This window comes from Garra rufa, chromosome 11 (genome assembly GCF_049309525.1).
Source record: "Garra rufa chromosome 11, GarRuf1.0, whole genome shotgun sequence".
Lineage (NCBI taxonomy): Eukaryota > Metazoa > Chordata > Actinopteri > Cypriniformes > Cyprinidae > Garra > Garra rufa.
Genome location: NC_133371.1, coordinates 4,492,977 through 4,511,067, shown reverse-complemented (window position 1 = coordinate 4,511,067; position 18,091 = coordinate 4,492,977). Strand labels below are relative to the sequence as shown.

General features: G+C 38.1%; 1 protein-coding gene and 1 long non-coding RNA gene across 2 annotated transcripts in view; one reads left to right on the top strand and one right to left on the bottom strand.

Annotated features, from left to right (window-relative positions):
- LOC141346182 (contactin-5-like) overlaps positions 1-18,091 on the bottom strand; it is a 52,777-nt gene that overhangs the window by 25,049 nt on the left and 9,637 nt on the right. The window lies entirely within an intron of this gene.
- Positions 263-3,849, top strand: LOC141346058 (uncharacterized). The gene is made up of 3 exons (XR_012357131.1): positions 263-1,494; positions 2,335-2,501; positions 2,773-3,849. It is a non-coding gene; the product is annotated as an uncharacterized lncRNA (long non-coding RNA).

Genomic DNA, 18,091 nt, shown 5'->3' with positions numbered 1-18,091 from the left:
AACGTAAAGCATTTGTATTAAAGTAGGTCTGCATTTTTAATTGTAATTTTAAACTGATATAAGAGCTGTTTTAAGTTTTGTTTTTAATGCAGAGTTAAACAAATACACATACTAATAGTAATTAGCAAAAGCACAGTGTAGTATACAAAACTATTTAACGTTTATTAAACATTTTATATGGTGTACTACTTTGCCTCAGTTCAAATACATATTTTCGAAGCCAGCCTTTTCGTGTCATCCAATGGGATTGTAGCCCGCGCTGTGCATTTTGAAAATGAGATTGTGCGTGACGCCGGTTATTATTCAGGACATCATTCAATTCATTTCTGACGCTGTCGACGGAGACACGGAGGATCTTATTCAAAAACTGAAAGAAGCTGCCTGGAATACATGTCACTGAAGACGAAGCACAGAAATTTAGAGGTAAGTTTAATTTTAAGTACTGTGAAAATCTGTTGGTTCCCTTTCGATTTTTGTTAACTTGACATTGCGTCTGTAGCCAGGCCTAACGTTATCTGATGCGTGAGGAAAACCTTTCTTCGAAAACTGACCTGACAAAACCAACGCATTGCCATTACATTTTAAGCTTATTGTTATTATTACAATAATTTTTTATCATTTAGCCGGAAATTAAGATATAATTTTTCGCTTAACTCATACTCCACCTAGAGATGGCATGAGACGCTGACAAAACAGCGGTGAAACGGCCATAGAAACAGCTCAGGTCTATCGCGTTTGTGTACCATAGATTAATAAATTCAGTTTACCAAAATGTTCTTACTACTCTAATCTTAACGTTACGTTAACGTTAACTTACCCGTGTTTCCTTCCGGACACGAGCGAACGCCTTTTATTTTAACGCCTCTCCTAGTCTTTCTGGAATTATATACCTTACGATTATTATCCATGTTGATTTATATCAGTTTTGTTTGGTACATATTTAACTAACGTTATAAACGTAAATCCAGGAGAGTCCTAATTATTTGTTGTCGTATTGAGGCGTCGGTATCGAGCCCTTCCAAGGACAGCAAGTAAAATTGGTTTAAGTTACCATTATTTATCAAAACTCGAGAAATACGTTTCTAGTCTGTGAGATGCAAATTTAAATAATTTGGCTTTTAATAATACACTCTCAGTTAAAAAAAAGTATAGTTCTCTGTTAGTTCGTTAAGTGTACATTTTGGTACCTTTTAGCTTTTGTACCTTAGGGTACTGTTCCAGTGACAGTATTGTACCTTTTTCTGGAAGTGTATAAGTACTAACTTATTCTGTATTTTTCTAAATTAAAGCAATGTTTTTATACTGATGAATGTCCATTGAAAAAAAGAGATTTTATTGTTGCTGTTAAAACCTCAAGCTCACACAGACTATGCATTTTTTTCCTTTTAGAAAATAAGGTGGATTTAACAAATTTGTACACAAGATGGAGGTGGTAACAGTAACACTAGTACCAGTGCCAGCAGAAGCCTATCAACAAACTTCAACTACAGAAATGTAAGTATAACACTGAGTTTTGTGTATTATATTTGTCCTATGTTTAACGGTTAACCGTATTGATTTTTTTAATGCCTGATGCCAATATTTTAAAAAGCAGGGTGGCCAGTCAGCACACACAAGGAAAGTTGGGAGAGTTAGAGTTAGTTTCATCAAAATTATTTTAAATTGTGTTCCGAAGATGAAGTCTTACTGGTTTGGAATGACATGAAGGTGAATAATTAATGACCAAACTAAACTTTTTGGCTGAATTAATGCTATAAGAAAGAAAATTTGAAAGACTAATAAGGTATCTTTAATTCTTTTTCTGTTCCCGGCTTGAAAACTTCGGGCAAAAACAAGGAATTCTCCCATTTTTAAACTGTCACCGATAGCAATGTAGTAGTAGTAGATTGCTGAAGTCAGTAGATTTTACTCAGTCAAAATACATTTATTACATTTAATATTTTGGCTTTTATCATTATGTTAATAAATATTGAAATTAATTAAAATATTAACAAAATTACAAATTTGAGCCAGGGAAGATAAGAGAGATGAACATCCTCAGGGGTCAGTGATATCACAGATTCTAAATCAGTTATTGGCTTAAAATGAATGTTGAATGTCGATATAAATAAACAGTATGCTATAATGATAATTTACAGTTAAAACAAATTTGTAGAAACATTGTAATTTTCTAAATCTTCAGGTAAACAAATATTTGTGCATTCAATCTTAGAAATATTTGTATATTACTAAAGGGAAATGGCAATGAAAGAATATTAAAATGTCTGATTTGATTGTTTTGAAGTATTTTTAGTTAATTTAAATGATTAACTTTATCTTTTTGTAAATTTTCAGTTGTGTGATGAAGCTGACCGAATGCATTCATCGCCTGCAGTTTAAGCCGGCACTTCAGGGATGGCTTTACCAGTATTGTGCCCAAGGTGCTTCAGCTTGTTCAAAGAAATGCTCCGTTGGACGAAGTCTACAAGAAGCAAGAGAAAAGATGCTTGCAGAAGATCTAGGTATTTACATAAACATAGTGGTTTTGTGATTATCTATTTATTGATTATCTATTAAGCTTTTTTAAATGATATTTATAAATGATATTTAAATGTTTTTTCTTTGTGTGAAAAAAAATATTCATGCCTTAAAATTGCTCGAATGTAACTCTACACCTTGATTGGTTACAAGGTAGTTTATGGCAAAATTTTCACATTATTTGTCTTAAAACATTTAAAACAGCACATTGCATTGTTTTACTGATAGATTTTTGATGTTTTCTTTTCTTCTCAGTGTGATGCTGATACTCCATACCCAACCTTACAGTTGGCAGAAACTGACTGGAAAATGGCTTTCTCCAAGAGGGTACAACTTTTCAAAGTGGATGGTGTGGAGTTGTGCAAGGAACTAGGAGTTGAAGAAAGGATCACTACAATGCCCAGCCTTCAGTGCTTACTATTGTTTTCAACTTGGCTTGTCCACCCTACATGAAGAATTCACTGACTTTCTGGCAGCATGCCATAGCAAAGATAACTGAGGTGGGTGGCAAGCCCCTTCCAATATCTATCACCCGAATAATTAATATCCTGTGTTAAAATGCCAAATATACTGATACACAAGGGTGAAGATTTCGACATTCAGTGTTTCAAAAGTGATTTAAATCCTATACATTTTAAATGTCAACAGTGTATATATATAATGTGGCAAGTTTTTTTAATACCAGTGTTGTATGATTCACAGTTCCATGCATACGCAGTAAAAGTTGACTTTGAATGAAGTGTTATAAAACCAGGGCAAGAGATGGACTTTCAGGCCCTTGCCGTGTACTCTGCTTATGATAAATAAGTAGTTTGTGATCCTCAAGAATGTTTAAAAAGTTCCAATTAGTACTGTGTATTAGTGTAGTACTGCGTTTGGTAAAAATGGGTTTGTGATAAAAAGAATTTACGCATATAAAGTTACAATATGAAATGTGTACTGTTGGAAAAGGGTTGTTTTTTATTCTTAATGTTTAAAACATTTTTTAGAAAATGTAGAATGCAGTAGAAAAATTTACTTAATGGGATGTATTGATTATGAAAAATTTAATATTAAGCTTAATATTCTTGATATTTCCAATTTTATAAAATGTTTAAAAAAAGTTAGAAATAGTATAAACAATTGTTTTTGGAAAAAAGAATTGCTCAATATTTGCATTCTTTTAAAACACATTGAGGTAGAGCTTATTTTGTGATAAAATGTTAGGGTATAATCAATTAATGAAATGTGTACTGTTGGAAAAAATGTTTTGCTTTATAAGAACAGTTTTGAGTATGAAATTTCTATTTATTTTTTTAAGTAAAATTTTGCAATATGCATCCTGTTATGACATTGTGATAGAGTTTAAAACATTCATCCTGTGAAAAATGTGAGAATGTAACGTTTTGAATGTTTAATAAATGTGATAAACAGCATCCTGGCCTTTTTAATGTGTTGTATGTAGTACAGATTTGCCACCATAAGGTACAAAAGGCTTGTCACTGGGGCAGTACCCTTAAAAAAGACAAATTTGTACCTTTTTTAAAAGTACATTATGGTACCATAGCACTAAATGGTACAATTTAGTCAGCAAAGGTACATATTTGCCTTTGTAAGGTACATACTGCAAGGGTACAGATATGTACCCATGTGAAAGGGTACAACGGGTGTACCCTTGAGGGTACTGCCCCAGTGACAAGCCTTTGTACCCCTGAAGGTACAAATTTTGCACATTTTTTCTGACAGTGTAATGTGATTTTGAATCATTTGACTGTTAGAATAACACTTGACAGTAAAGCAACCTTTGTTAAAATTTGTTAAAAAGGCTGTTATTTGTCACCTTTTTGATGTTGTATTAATTTAAGTCTTCATCTTGTTGTATTGCGTTAGTTTTAAAATCATGTTCTGAAGTCTGTTGCATTTATGGATATGCATATATGCGTAACTACGGTTACAGACACTTTATTATCAGATACATTATCAGATCCGAAAATAAGGAATGCATTGTCTAGCACTGAAATCAGTGTTAGCAACATACAGAACAGGTAAAGTCCAAGAAAATAAGACTAGTTGGGTGTTGTGCATGTTTGCCATGCCACTGATGTTGTTGCTGGGGTCCTGGTGGACCCAGACCACCCAGGTCAAAAGATTTCATTCTCAAGTCTCTATGACAGTGGTTCTCAACCATTATTCAGGTGCTGTTTAAAAATTCCTCTTTAGAAAATATCCACAGCGACATTTTTACAGATTAGATTTTAGTTTGTTCCTCCATTTCTTTCTATTTTTATTTGAAAAATATGTCATTGAATGCCACATGACATTCATCACATATTTGATTTGACTGGACTTGAAATATCATTAGTTTCCCAAGGAGCAAAAACGCCATGTGGATATAAATTAAGCTATATTTGTGAGCTTTGAACAAACACTTTAGAAATGTGAAATTCAAACCACCCACAGCCAATCAGCAAACAAAAACAAGAAAAAGCATATATTGCTTCATCGTGTCTAAATGCTTGACATGGTTTTGACAGGAACTTCGGCAGCTGCACAATAAAGTGATAAAGCGAATACTGACGTAAAAAGTCTATGCTAAGGAAATGAACACTGTCTAGTCTAGAAGCGGTAAACTAGCAGATAACGCTACTACACTGAGTGCGAATGGTACAACACATTGCGTTAAAGCATGAATCCCGTTACAATCAGTCACCCAGTAACTGAGCGTGCCACATTTCACACGCTTGCGCTACAGACTAGTTGACAAATAGATATAGAAAGTGTGCTAATAAAGGTGACTTTCGTAAATGAAAAAAACTACTGATCAGAAAACATTTTTGTAAACTGAAATAAAAAGAAAAAAATGTCAAAATAAATGAAAAACTTAAACGGAACGAAACTAACAACTTCTATTGAAAAACTAATTGAAATAAAATAATAATTATCAAAAATAAATAATCGTAATCATTACGTTCTCACCACATGGCGGAAAAATTATAGAGACTGCGACCTGAAAAGCACCCACATTAATACATATCAAGAGTGGGTTTCGAACCCGGGTGTCCGGCACAGGAGGCAGACGCACTAACAAGGAAGCTAAAGGCTGCAACCACTAATGTCAGTCACTAGTGCATCACTTGAGATATATATCAAGTTAAGTTGGTAAGTTGTGCTGTATCATAATCATATGATACAGCACAACTTACCAACTTAACTTGATATATATCTCAAGTGATGCACTAGTGACTAGCACTAGTGACTAGTGCACTAGTGATTTAAAATATAATATAATTAACACCTAGTGGTGAAACAATGCAATCGACACAAACGTTATTTGTGTCGATTGCATTGTTTCGCCACTAGGTGTTAATTATATTATATTTTAAATACATATGTTATGTATTAAAAGTTTAATAATTCATTCAAATGAATTAAACACTTCTAAATAGATTGCAGATATTAATATTTTGTTTCACATTGTTTTGTTTAGTTTAGAATCGTGATCTCAAACTAAACTATATAAAAACTAAATAGAAATGCGTTCACAAAATAAAAACGAAACTAAAACTAACAAAACTGTTAATGAAACTAATAAAAATGAAACTAAATTGTATTGCACATTTGAAAACTATATTAAAATAAAACAAATTAAAAAAAGCAAAACTATAATAACCTTGGTGCTAATCCTAATATACTAAATCCTTCCTTAGTAGTAGACTAGTAGATTATTTTAATGCCAAAAGATGGTTTCCACTGGCACAAGCTGTTAGTAAATCTGGCCCATAGTCAACTTGCTCTCAAGTGTTCAGAATGGACAGACTGGAATGGAATATGGCGGATAGTTTAGAAACAGGTGGGACTGATCACTGTAGCAACCCAGCAGAAGCCTGGTTCAGTTCAAGCCACATGGTAGTGCAGAATGCACATAAATAAACATGAATGAACATCAGAAGGTATGTTAAAAATGATACAGCACAACTTACCAACTTATCAAAATGTATCATGTTGGACAGCTTGTAAACAATGTAATGTGTAATGTAACATAAAAAAAAAAAAATCACTGAGGTTTTTCTATGCACAGTACTAATACTATAAAAATGCTTATGCTAATATAAATTTTTGGATATGTACCAATACTATGATTTTCAGATATACCATGTCTGTATAACAATATCTACTGTTTTACAGTGTTTTACCATATTTTCACACACTGATTATCACAATATTTTCTGGTCATGTACCAAGGTATTACAATGTTTGACATGCCAGGTTTGTGGTATTGCTTTAAGTAACATTATGGTACACTATGGTACATGAATAAGAATTTCATTAAGCTTCTTGGTATATATTAAAGCAAGAATACCACAGTATCATCACAGTGTTTTTTTTTTTTGAGGATGCCGTTCATGAAATCATCAGGGCTGTATGAACGGCTCTCCGCCCAATGTTCGACACCCGCTATACGATGGCTAAATCTGGCAAATGTTTTTTTTTTTTTTTTTTTTTTTGTGCAGGAACAGAATTAGACAACAGAGAGAGAGAAAAGATGAAGGACCTGTGGGCGCAGAGTTCAAGCATAACCTAGTCATTTGCAGCGGATTGGGAGTGAGCTCTAAGCTCTGGCTCTATTATTTATGCTCTGTGCTGCATGCATAATAAATCCCAGTGTGTACAGGCTGCAACATCGTCTCTGCCCGTCTTATATCTACAGGCTGTGTAGCCAGACACTTTAAAGAACCGGTGACCAGGGTCTCCGCTACAACCTGCATCACTGTCGGGACAAAAAACACATTTTTCATACATCACAGTCTGTTGCGCTATTTTCCAGAAAAGTTGTCACATCCTGACAAGAGGGGACAATTTCAGATCTGAAAGGAAGGAATACATTTGCTACAAGTCTAGTACTGAATTCAGTGTTAGCAATATACAAAACAGGTAAAAGTCCAAGAAAATGACATGATGATAGAATCTGTAAATAAAACACTACACTGGGACACTACCCTGCTGAGAAAAAAAAAAGCTAAAACCAGCCTAGGCTTGTTGGCTGGTCATAGCTGGTGTAAGCTGGAAGAAGCTTTAAGCACTGGAAAGATAGGTTAGTCTCACTACTTTTAATGAAGATAATTGTGTGTTGAGCGTCTGTGATTTACTTTCTGTTTCATTTGTGGCAGTTTGCGTGTCGGCTTGCTGAAGTGATACTCATCCGCGTTGATGCTGGTTGCATTAGTGCTGTCATATTTGACTATAACATGCCATGCCTATAAAACACTCTCATGCATTTATTATTTTAATATTTTGGAAGGAGTAAAGTTTGCAACAAGTTTCAACAACTAGATGCATTTATACTTGTCCAGTTTAGTCTGGAATGCGGTCCCAGACCACCTCCTGAAGTGGTTTGAGCAATCAGATTTAAATGCATTTCGAAAGCATTCCGGATGACATTTACACCTGGTCTTTTCACAAATGCATAGCTATCCAATCAGAGAAAACACATGACCCTGGTGAAAAACAGTGGAATGTCCACAAATACAAATGGGTCCCCAACTCTCCCCAACAAAACCCACCTGATTTAACTCATCAGCTTGTTAGCAAGGACTTTAAGACCTGGAATGGTTGTTATATGAGCAGTGTTGGGGGTAATGTCACACTCTGGTGAGTTGAGGAGTGGAGATGGAGGAGGAGAACCGGAGTAAAAGAATAAATCAGGTTTATTAAACAAAACACTGAAAAATAATGACAAACAAACAAAAACCGGGAGCAAGAAACGAGCACATGTAACGTTAGGGACGGACAGTTGGGAGTGAACATACACAGACTTAAATACACAGAAAACAAGGCGTGGTTACAAACAAGATAACGAGATGACGAGGGGGAAATACAAATATGGGCAAGACTGAACCAACTAAACACAAACCAAAAGGGGGAGACAAGGACTAAACCATATGGACTAGAAACAGAAGAGGAAAAACAGAACAGAACAGAGACAAAATACTGACATTACACCCCCCTCCCCAAAAGGCGCGTCTCGCGCCGTCTAACATCCATAGGGGAGGGAAGGTGGGCGCCCTGGAGACCGCTAGACAGGGATACAGGGAACACAGGATACAGGGGCGGTCTCCAGGGCAGACAGTCCAAGAGGCCATGGCGGGTCTGGGGGATCAGGAAGCCATGCCCGGGTAAACAGTCCGGGAGGCCATGGTGGATCTGGGGGCTCAGGAAGCCATGGCCGGGTAAACAGTTCATGAGGCCATGGCGGATCTGGGGGCTCAGGAAGCCATGGCCGAGTAAACAGTTCAGGAGGCCATGGCGGGTCTGGGGGCTCAGGAAGCCATGGCCGAGTAAACAGTCCAGGAGGCCATGGCCGGGTAAACAGTCCAGGTGGCCATGGTTGATCAGGGGAGTAGCCCCCCCCCAAAAAAAATTTTTTTGGGGGATCCCAGGGAATAGTCCACCCAGGAGAGCACGGAAGGGCGCGCAGAAGAGAGCTCCGGCTCTGGAGGGCGCACAGAAGAGAGCTCCGGCTCTGGAGGACGCGCAGGAGAGAGCTCCGGCTCTGGAAGAGCGGGCTCTGGACGGCACTCTTGAGGAGCGGGCTCTGGAGGACTGGACGACCCCAGCGGAGACTCTGGAGGGCTGGGCGTCTCCAGTGGAGACTCTGAAGGAGCTGGCTCTGGGCGAGCGGTCACTGGAGGGCGCTCTGGCGGCGCGGTCACTGGAGGGCTGGGCGGAACCAGCGGAGACTCGGGGAGGCTGGGCGGAACCAGCGGAGACTCTGACTTGGCGGTAGCCATCTGGGGTTCAGACTCAGGCTTGGCGGCCATCTTGGCCGGGGACTCAGGAACGGCGGCCATCTTGGCCAGGGATTCAGGCTTGGCGGCCATCTTGGCCGGGAACTCAGGAACGGAGGCCATCTTGTGTGCAGACTCTGGCGTGGCAGCCATCTTGAGGGCAGATAGTAACATGGTGGCCATCTTGTGAACAGACTCTGGCGTGGCAGCCATCTTGCGAACAGACTCTGTCATGGCAGCCATCTTGCTTGCAGACTCTGGCATGGCAGCCATCTTGCTTGCAGACTCTGGCGTGGCAGTCATCTTGCGTGAAGCCGTGGCGGCCATCTTGTGAGCTGACGTGGCGGCCATTTTGTGAGCTGACGCTGGCTTGGCCGCTGACGGGCTTGAACGCGGAGAGGAAGCTGGTGGGCTTGAGCGCAGGGCGGCGGCCGGCAGACTAAAGCGTGGGGAGGAGGCCGGCTGCATCGGACTGAGGACAGCAGCGGAGCTTTGGAGGATGACTGGAGATTGGAGACTGGGCTGGCGGTCCGATCTGTTGACACGGTATGTTCTCGGCTTAGAACAGGCTGACCTGACGTGACGTGTTTCAGAGGGGACCGAACGATGAGACCTGACACTCTTTACTTCTTCAAGTTCAAAATCAGAGCAATTTAAATCAAGAATGGGATTGATCAGTTCGATCAAGGAGAAATTACAGGCAGGAGAATCGCAACGAATCGTCTCATCATTCAGTCCCATCAGAAACACGGCACCGAGAGAGGCATCGGACCAGCCCACCTGATGTGAGAGCTCGACAAAATCCGCCACATACCGTTCCAAACTCTGACCGTTCTGCCGCAGTCTCACCAGGTCTGCCTCAGCCCGATTCATCTTTGGTTTTGGGTCCGTCGTTCTGTCACACTCTGGTGGGTTGAGGAGTGGAGATGGAGGAGGAGAACCGGAGTAAATGAATAAATCAGGTTTATTAAACAAAACACTGAAAAATAATTACAAACAAACAAAAACCGGGAGCAAGAAACGAGCACATGTAACGTTAACGACAGACAGCTGGGAGTGATCAGACACAGACTTAAATACACAGAAAACAAGGTGTGGTTACAAACAAGATAACGAGATGAAGAGGGGGAAATACAAATATGGGCAAGACTGAACCAACTAAACACAAACCAAAAGGGGGAGACAAGGACTAAACCATATGGACTAGAAACAGAAGGGGAAAAACGTTGGGAAAACAGAACAGAACAGAGACAAAATACTGACAGGTAACACATTACAAGTTACTTAATCGGATTACTTTTTTAAAGTAATTATTAAAGTAACACATTACTGTTTAATATATAAGAAATGTTATTTTTTTTAAATAAGTAGTGCCAGTTACTTTGTTTTCTAATTTATTGACTGACAGCTGTCCTGTCCGCATCTTGAGAGAAACTGGGAGTAAGTGCAGAGGCATTGTGTTTGCTTTGTAAACATGATGCTTACTGTAGGTCTAGACTGAATGTGAACATGCATTAATTCATCTCACTCACACAAAAACCCATTTAGTATTCCTCATGATGAATAAAAACAGTGAGATGCAAACACAGAATATGACACAAACCAGCAATAATTAGACTTGTGAAAACATTCTTTTCCGTTGCCTTATTCTTAATGCAATCCAGCATGGATGAAATTTACATTTCACTAAGCCTGAGGCTTATTTATTTAACTTTTGGTGTGAAAGGCCGTTTACCTTTGCCAAAAATATAACTTAATTATATTAAAAACAAACAAGCAAACCCAGACCAGATGAGAACGCAAAACATAATGCATATTTCCCATAAAAAGTCATGCAATTAGTTACTTTTTAGAGAGTAATGAAATATTGTAATCCATTACTTTTTAAAAGTAACTTTTCCCAGCGCTGGTTATGAGGGAGACATCCACAATGTGTACTGCAAAACCTCTGGTCATTTAGTTTAAGTCAATGGGATTTTCTCACCAGGAGAATACTATGAAAGCTTTCTAGCATAAATTTTAAAACAAAATAACTGCATAAAACACTTAATACATAAAAAAAAAAAGTTAATTACAACTTTTGTTTAACAATTCTGACTTGTTCTGTGCAGTTATGAGAAAAAAAGTCTAAAATTGTGAGATATAAAACTATACAATGTTAACTCACAATTCTGATAAAAATACAAACTGTGAGATATAAACTCAGAAAAATTAGTTTTTATTTTGTGGTGGTTAAAAAAGCACAATTACAAGATGTAAACTACTAAGTCATGTGATTGACTTCAAACTAAAATAAATAAATAAATAAATAAATAAAATGACTTTGAATCTACCTTCAAACAAACGCTCAACATTGTGAGAGAAGAGACCCTCATGTAGTTCATGCTGCTAAGTGCAAAATTTAATTCAACCAATTTAATAGTGAGCTGTATTTTCAGTTCATCTGTACTGACAACAAAGGAGAATCTTTATGTAAAGCACCACTCGATTCACTCTAATACTGCCTCTCAGCTGACTGTGGCCCTTTGAGATTAAAGAGCGCTCCCCCACACAAACACTCCCACTCGGCCCATATGCTCTCTGGCTCGCTTCCGTCTCCTCAACACCTCTACGCACAAACCAGTCTCTGTGAATTATTTACAGATCTGTGTAGCTTGGACAAGCACTGTGTAATTAGGGATCATTCTTGGACAGAGGAACACAAATGTCTTTGACACTACAATAATAAGGGATTCTTGCATGTGTACAAGTGTGACATTTTTTGGTAAAGGAATCATGACTGACATGAACGCTTTACTCACAAACATAATAATATTAATAATAATAATAATAATAATAATAATAATAATAATGCATTTTAAAGTAAGTCGACAAGGCAACAAGACATTTATTTTATCAATTTGAAAATAAATCACATTAATATATTTATATTACATCAATATTCCAGTCTTTAGTGCCATGACTCTGCATTGTAACTTGCTAGTTTGATGCATACATAAATATGATGACATTTTTCACAAATATTTTGGTAGTTAACATACACATGCTAACACATAAATGCCTAATATTTTAAAATGTGATGTGGTTAAATACACCCATGTTGCACCACAGCAATCTTTGCTATTCTGGTAACATACGTATACATATCTTGCCCTTTCTCTGACGATACAAGCCATCAACCAGCACAATGAATGCAGTATCTCTGTTTGTATGCCAAGCAGGCACAGTGCTTTCTTACTGCTACACTATTTCTGACTACATTCAAAACCATATTATTATGATGGCAAACCACAGCGTAACCGAATTTCATAACCGCTTATGCCAATTGTCAGGGCTTAACAATCAGAAATTTTGACACAAGACATTTGGTGATACAATTACAAGATTAGATCAATAACATACTGTGACAACATTACAACCCTTTCACACCGTCAATCATGAAGCTCCCCGCGTGAACTGTTATGAATTAAAATAAATATTTTCCTTCAGATCACAGAAAGCAGTGAACCTGGTAAAATCTACTTTGTTAGGCTACAGCGGCTCTGTCATGACAATCAGCATGCGAAGGTATGTGAATTAACATTCATGCATGATCCACAATTCCTGCTGTTGTAAAACCATGGCAATACATGTATGCCTCATATGTGTGTCTGTGTACACAGCCAGCATAATTACATCTCAGATGATGTGTCTGTGCAGTGTAAAACAACTCTTAAACACTCAAATGATCTTCGTCTCTTATTGGTCGGTTTCAGGTTGCCAGTGGTAATAACTGAATAATTATTTTAAACATATCGTATTTACAGGGTACTGTGCGATTAACAATTCCAGCATTACAACCTCCCTAAAAACCTCTTGACAATGCCTTAATGTTAGCATGGTACAATGATGCTAAAATAATAATAATAATAATAATAATAATAATAATAATTCATTTTAAGTATATAATAAATATGGCTGTACAAGTCATTTTAACTTTTTTTTGCTATGATTGTGGTACATATGTGATTGTGGCATATAATATGATACAGAAATATATTCATAGTCCAACATACTTCAAAGAAACATGTTTGTTACTAGCTAGCCATCTAATAAACATATAGGCCTTTAACCTAGTTTTGGTAGCTGAGACAGCATGATGTTTCTCACCATTTAGAAATTATCGAGCAGCTGGAAAAAGCAGCATTTCTTCCTCTGGAAGGGAGGAAACAGTAGTCTGTGCAGATTTCTGTCAGCAGACTGGGTCTCCAGTGGGAAACAAAATCACTATTTGGAATTATACATTCACTACAAGTAGAGCACAGCTCGCAGACAGGAACGGTGACCCTTCTCCTTAAATGTTTTGGAAAAAGTATGAAGTAATTTGTTGTTGTGCAAAAGCATGAAACTTTAACTGCCATTATTTAATCACTCTTATGTCATTATTTTTTTATACAACAAAAAAAATCATCTGGCAAACATACTCTTGCGGATTGATTACTAAATTTCTTCTTTTCAGGTTTCAGACAAATGTGAGTAAATGTGATGCAATCTGGGAAAACCTGTCGGATGTCCAGCTGGGACGTTTTCAGGAAATCGAAAAATAGATTGAATGTCAATTTTTTGTAAAAAATTAGGTTTTCGTTGAATTATTATTCTATAACATTTTGTCTATTATCTCAGAAAATATCTGAAAATTCACTTGTTTACTGCAGAAAATAGTGGTTTATTGCAGCAAGCAGAAAGCTGTGTTCCCTCACCATTTACGACAACAGTTAACCTATCAAAATAAACCATGTAAAATCCCTGCTGAAAAAAAAAAATGGCTAAAACCAGCCTAGGCTTGTTGGCTGGTTTCAGCTGGTCAACCAGACTGGTTTTAGAGGGATTTTGGCCACTTTCCCAGCCTGGCCAAGCTGGTTTTAGATGGTGGTCTCCTAATCCCTCTAAAACCAGCCTGCTGACCAGCTATGACCAGCTAAAACCAGGCTGGTTGACCAGCTAACACCATCCAACCAGCCTAGGCTGGTTTTAGCTGTTTTTTTTTTTTTTTTTCACCAAGGATAGTGGATTATTTAACATCCAGAGGTGAAGAATTGGATGATGAAGTTATTGAAGAGGAGGAGTCTGATGACAGTCTGTCATATGGACCAACACGGTCTCACCCCAAGTCGTCACATATTGCCGTTTGGTCAGGACCCCTTGGCGTCGCATTTTGATGCACAGGGTACCCCTTCAGCGTCATTTTTGGACGTGAAGGGTCCTCCACTGCTTTAAATAAAAAACCCTTGGCGTCAATAAGCTGACGGGAAAGGCACTGTGAATTTTATTGTTTAGATTAATAGATATATTGGGTAATAATATTGCCTTTATTGCATATGTATTGGGGTGTTATTTTTCAATGCAAACAGTCACAAGTTTTATTTATATTACACTATATTTACACATTTACGAGCACGTAACCCAACCCCTGCCCCTAAACCTAACCATTTGTCAATAAAACATAGATACAACAGGCAGATACAACTACAGTCACAATTTATTGAAAAAATATGAATATTCCAAGTCTTCCGAGGCAAAACGATTGATTTTTGAGAGGATCAGATGCGATCGCCGTCTCTGTCCACTGTAAAGAATTCAAAAAATGCCGCCAGACAGCAGAAGCATTACGTCAGCCTTGGTTGTGAAATTCTATTGGCTCTTGTGTGTCTCGTGACCGATTACGTCATGCTAATGCTCGGGCGTATCTTTTTGAATAAGAACGTTAACGAAGTGGGATAAGTTTTAGCGATTAAAACCTTATGTTTTACTTTCTTCTTCGAATAAAGATATCGTATGGCTTCAGAAGACTTGGAATGCAACACGACTTGTTTGTAATGCTTTTTTACTGCTTGTTTATGGTCAGTTTTTGCAATAAATACATGTGACTGTACTTATATTTGCCTGTGCTTTGTATTGTTCAGAAGTGGGTAGGTTTAGGGTAGGGGTGGGTTTAGGTGCTCCAGTCAAAGTATAAATTTATATAAAATTGTTTACATTTTTACAAATGCATGCAAACCAATAAGACAAACAAGTGAAAACAGTGGAGGACCTTTCACGTCAAAATACTACGCTAAAGGGGTACCTTAAGCGTCAAAATGCGACGCGAAGGGGTCCTGACCAAACGGCAATATGTGACGACTTGGGGTGAGACCGTGTTGCATGGACAAGTGCATGTTGCACTGCACTTGCTTTTCTAAATGTAAACCAGGGACGGAAATTAACTTTTTTGTCCACCGGCCAGTGTGGCTGGTGGATTTCAAAATCTACCAGCCACTAAATGTTTTTACCAGCCACTTTATGTTTTTAACCGACAATGTGTAGCTGCATGTGAAAATTAATACTACAAGATCTACTATACTTGAGCAGTTTATTTAATCTCAAGTCTCAATAAATACTGACATTTTCACCGAATTTTTCTATCATGATACAGAGCTATCTTCACAATTACACAACTTATAGCCCACATACTATAACAGCCTAGATATTTTATGTAGCCTAATTTGCGCGTATTGGGGAGTCGCTCTCTAAGCTCAGGGTATTAAAGTTGCTTTTGAATGCGCGTGCGCGTTTTACTTTTGGTTTCGTTTTTACTATAGACCTTTTTCCTGTGTAAACGATGAGCGCCGCCATTTACGAATTCTAACGTCAGATTGAATGCTTTTCTGTTCCGGTTTCCATAGGAACCCATTCAAATAGCGTCCATCTGTTTTTAATGTAGCTAACGTCCGCTGCTTCGTGTCATCTACACTCATTAAAGTGAGGCACTGACAAATGACGGTCATTGCGACATTGCCAAGTGATGACGCTATGGAGCCATGAGCTTTTTAAAAACATTTTAATAGGTTTAACATTAGTTTATTAGCTCGGAATATACCCTAATTTGACTAGAAACAATGCAGACCGGAAATGCAAAGCATTCTTTCAGTTAAGAGTCGGACTCTATAGCTCTATAGCGCGAAACTCTCGTCAGCGTAGAGCGTGCATTCTAAAATACAAGAGATTACTTAACAAAACCATTTGGGTAGACACCAACGGGATTTTGAAAAGCGTGTCCCCAGTGGAAATTATGCCCCTGTGTGAGTGGAACTCTGCCGCTGAGTTATCATCTGATGTGAATGAATGCCGCGTTATACAGTATATTGAGAAAGACGCGCCATGAATTGCATCTGACAGAATGTGCGCTGTAGCACGAAATACAATATATTTCTTCAAAAGCAGATTGTAAAGATATTTTAACAGACCTCTTAACGCCTGTGATGTATCGCCACATTTTTTTGAGGGTGTGCCTCCGCTAAAAGTGTCCGCCGTCTTCTTCTTCTTCTTCGTGTATTTTAACGGCAGTTCGCAACCAACGTTAAGGTGCATTACCGCCTCACGCCGTTTGGTTGAAGTATGTTATTTTTATTTACCCACCACGGTGGCCGGTGGGTGAAGCGAGTTTACCCACCACAACACAAAATCACCCGCATTTGGCTGGTGGCGGGTGCTAATTTCCATCCCTGATGTAAACTACAAGGTAGGCTACACTATTCGTGCTATCTAAACACACATCCCTGGTGAAAAAAAAAAAAAAAAAAAAAAAACTGCTAAAACTAGCTTAGGCTGGTTGGCTGGTTTTAGAGGGGTTTTGGCCAGCTAAAACCAACTACTTCCAGCTTAAACCAGCTAAGACCAGCCAACCAGCCTAGGGTGGTTTTAGCAGTTTTTTTTTTTTTTTTTTTTTTTCAGCAGGGATGGCTGATCAAAATTTCACAGACTATGCCCATGATAAACAACAGAAATCAAACGTTAGTAATGATGCAATATAGCACTCCTGACAGCTCTCGTTAAACTCGTTAAGTGAAACCTCTTCCACTTTACGTTTTTCTCAAAATTCCATTCCTGAAAATCATAGCTATCAGCCAGCTTAAGATAGCCATAACTTTTGTTATGTTCAAGCTATGGACAAAATAAAAACAGTTTTGGAAGGCCAGCTTTCAGATGTTTCAGACCTAAAAAGGGAAAATTTCACCATGTGTTCACATCACAAATTATTTTTGTGTTAACTATTTCTTTAAGGCAAATTGTAATGAAACACTTCACACTTCCCAGTGTTTTTCATGTCTGGGAAGGTACAAGCCAGTAGGATTCAGGACACTGTTCCAGTTTAACTTTCTTATTTTTCCTCTAACGGTTTGTTGGCCATGTGACACAGAGATGACCAACCATCAAAAGCATCCTTCTTCCAAATTAAACAAAAGCCTCAAATAACAATGGCCATTTCTTCAAGCGAGAAAAACCTCGCCCGAGGCGTCAGATTTCCTGCCTAGTGAATGCCTTTGAGAGTTTAATCAACCGTTCGTTCCCTCACTATTAAACAGGAAGTGCTCATGGCAGTACACAATTTCATAGATAGGCTGTGACATGTTTGAGTGCACATCATGGAGACTCTGTATATGTCTAAAAGTTGAAAAGCAATTATAGTAGAGTGCCGAGGTTCACTCTCTTCTATTGTTCAGCTCAGCTTGAGCAGGTACAGCCTGTTCAGGTATCATCCTAAACAAGGTCTCTCCACTGGCCCACACTATATTTATAATGAGCACACAATGATGTGGTATCTCAGAACAGAAAGAAAACAGTGGGTTGGCAAAAGCGTACTCTATGGTGAATGACATTCTCTTTGGGATAAATACTGGTGCCTGGCTAATGGAAAGTGCTGTATTAAAGTACCCAACAGTTATACCTAAGTTAAAGTCATGCCTAAGTGTCATACTTGTTTTTTATAACTCTACAAAAACAATGCAGGATCA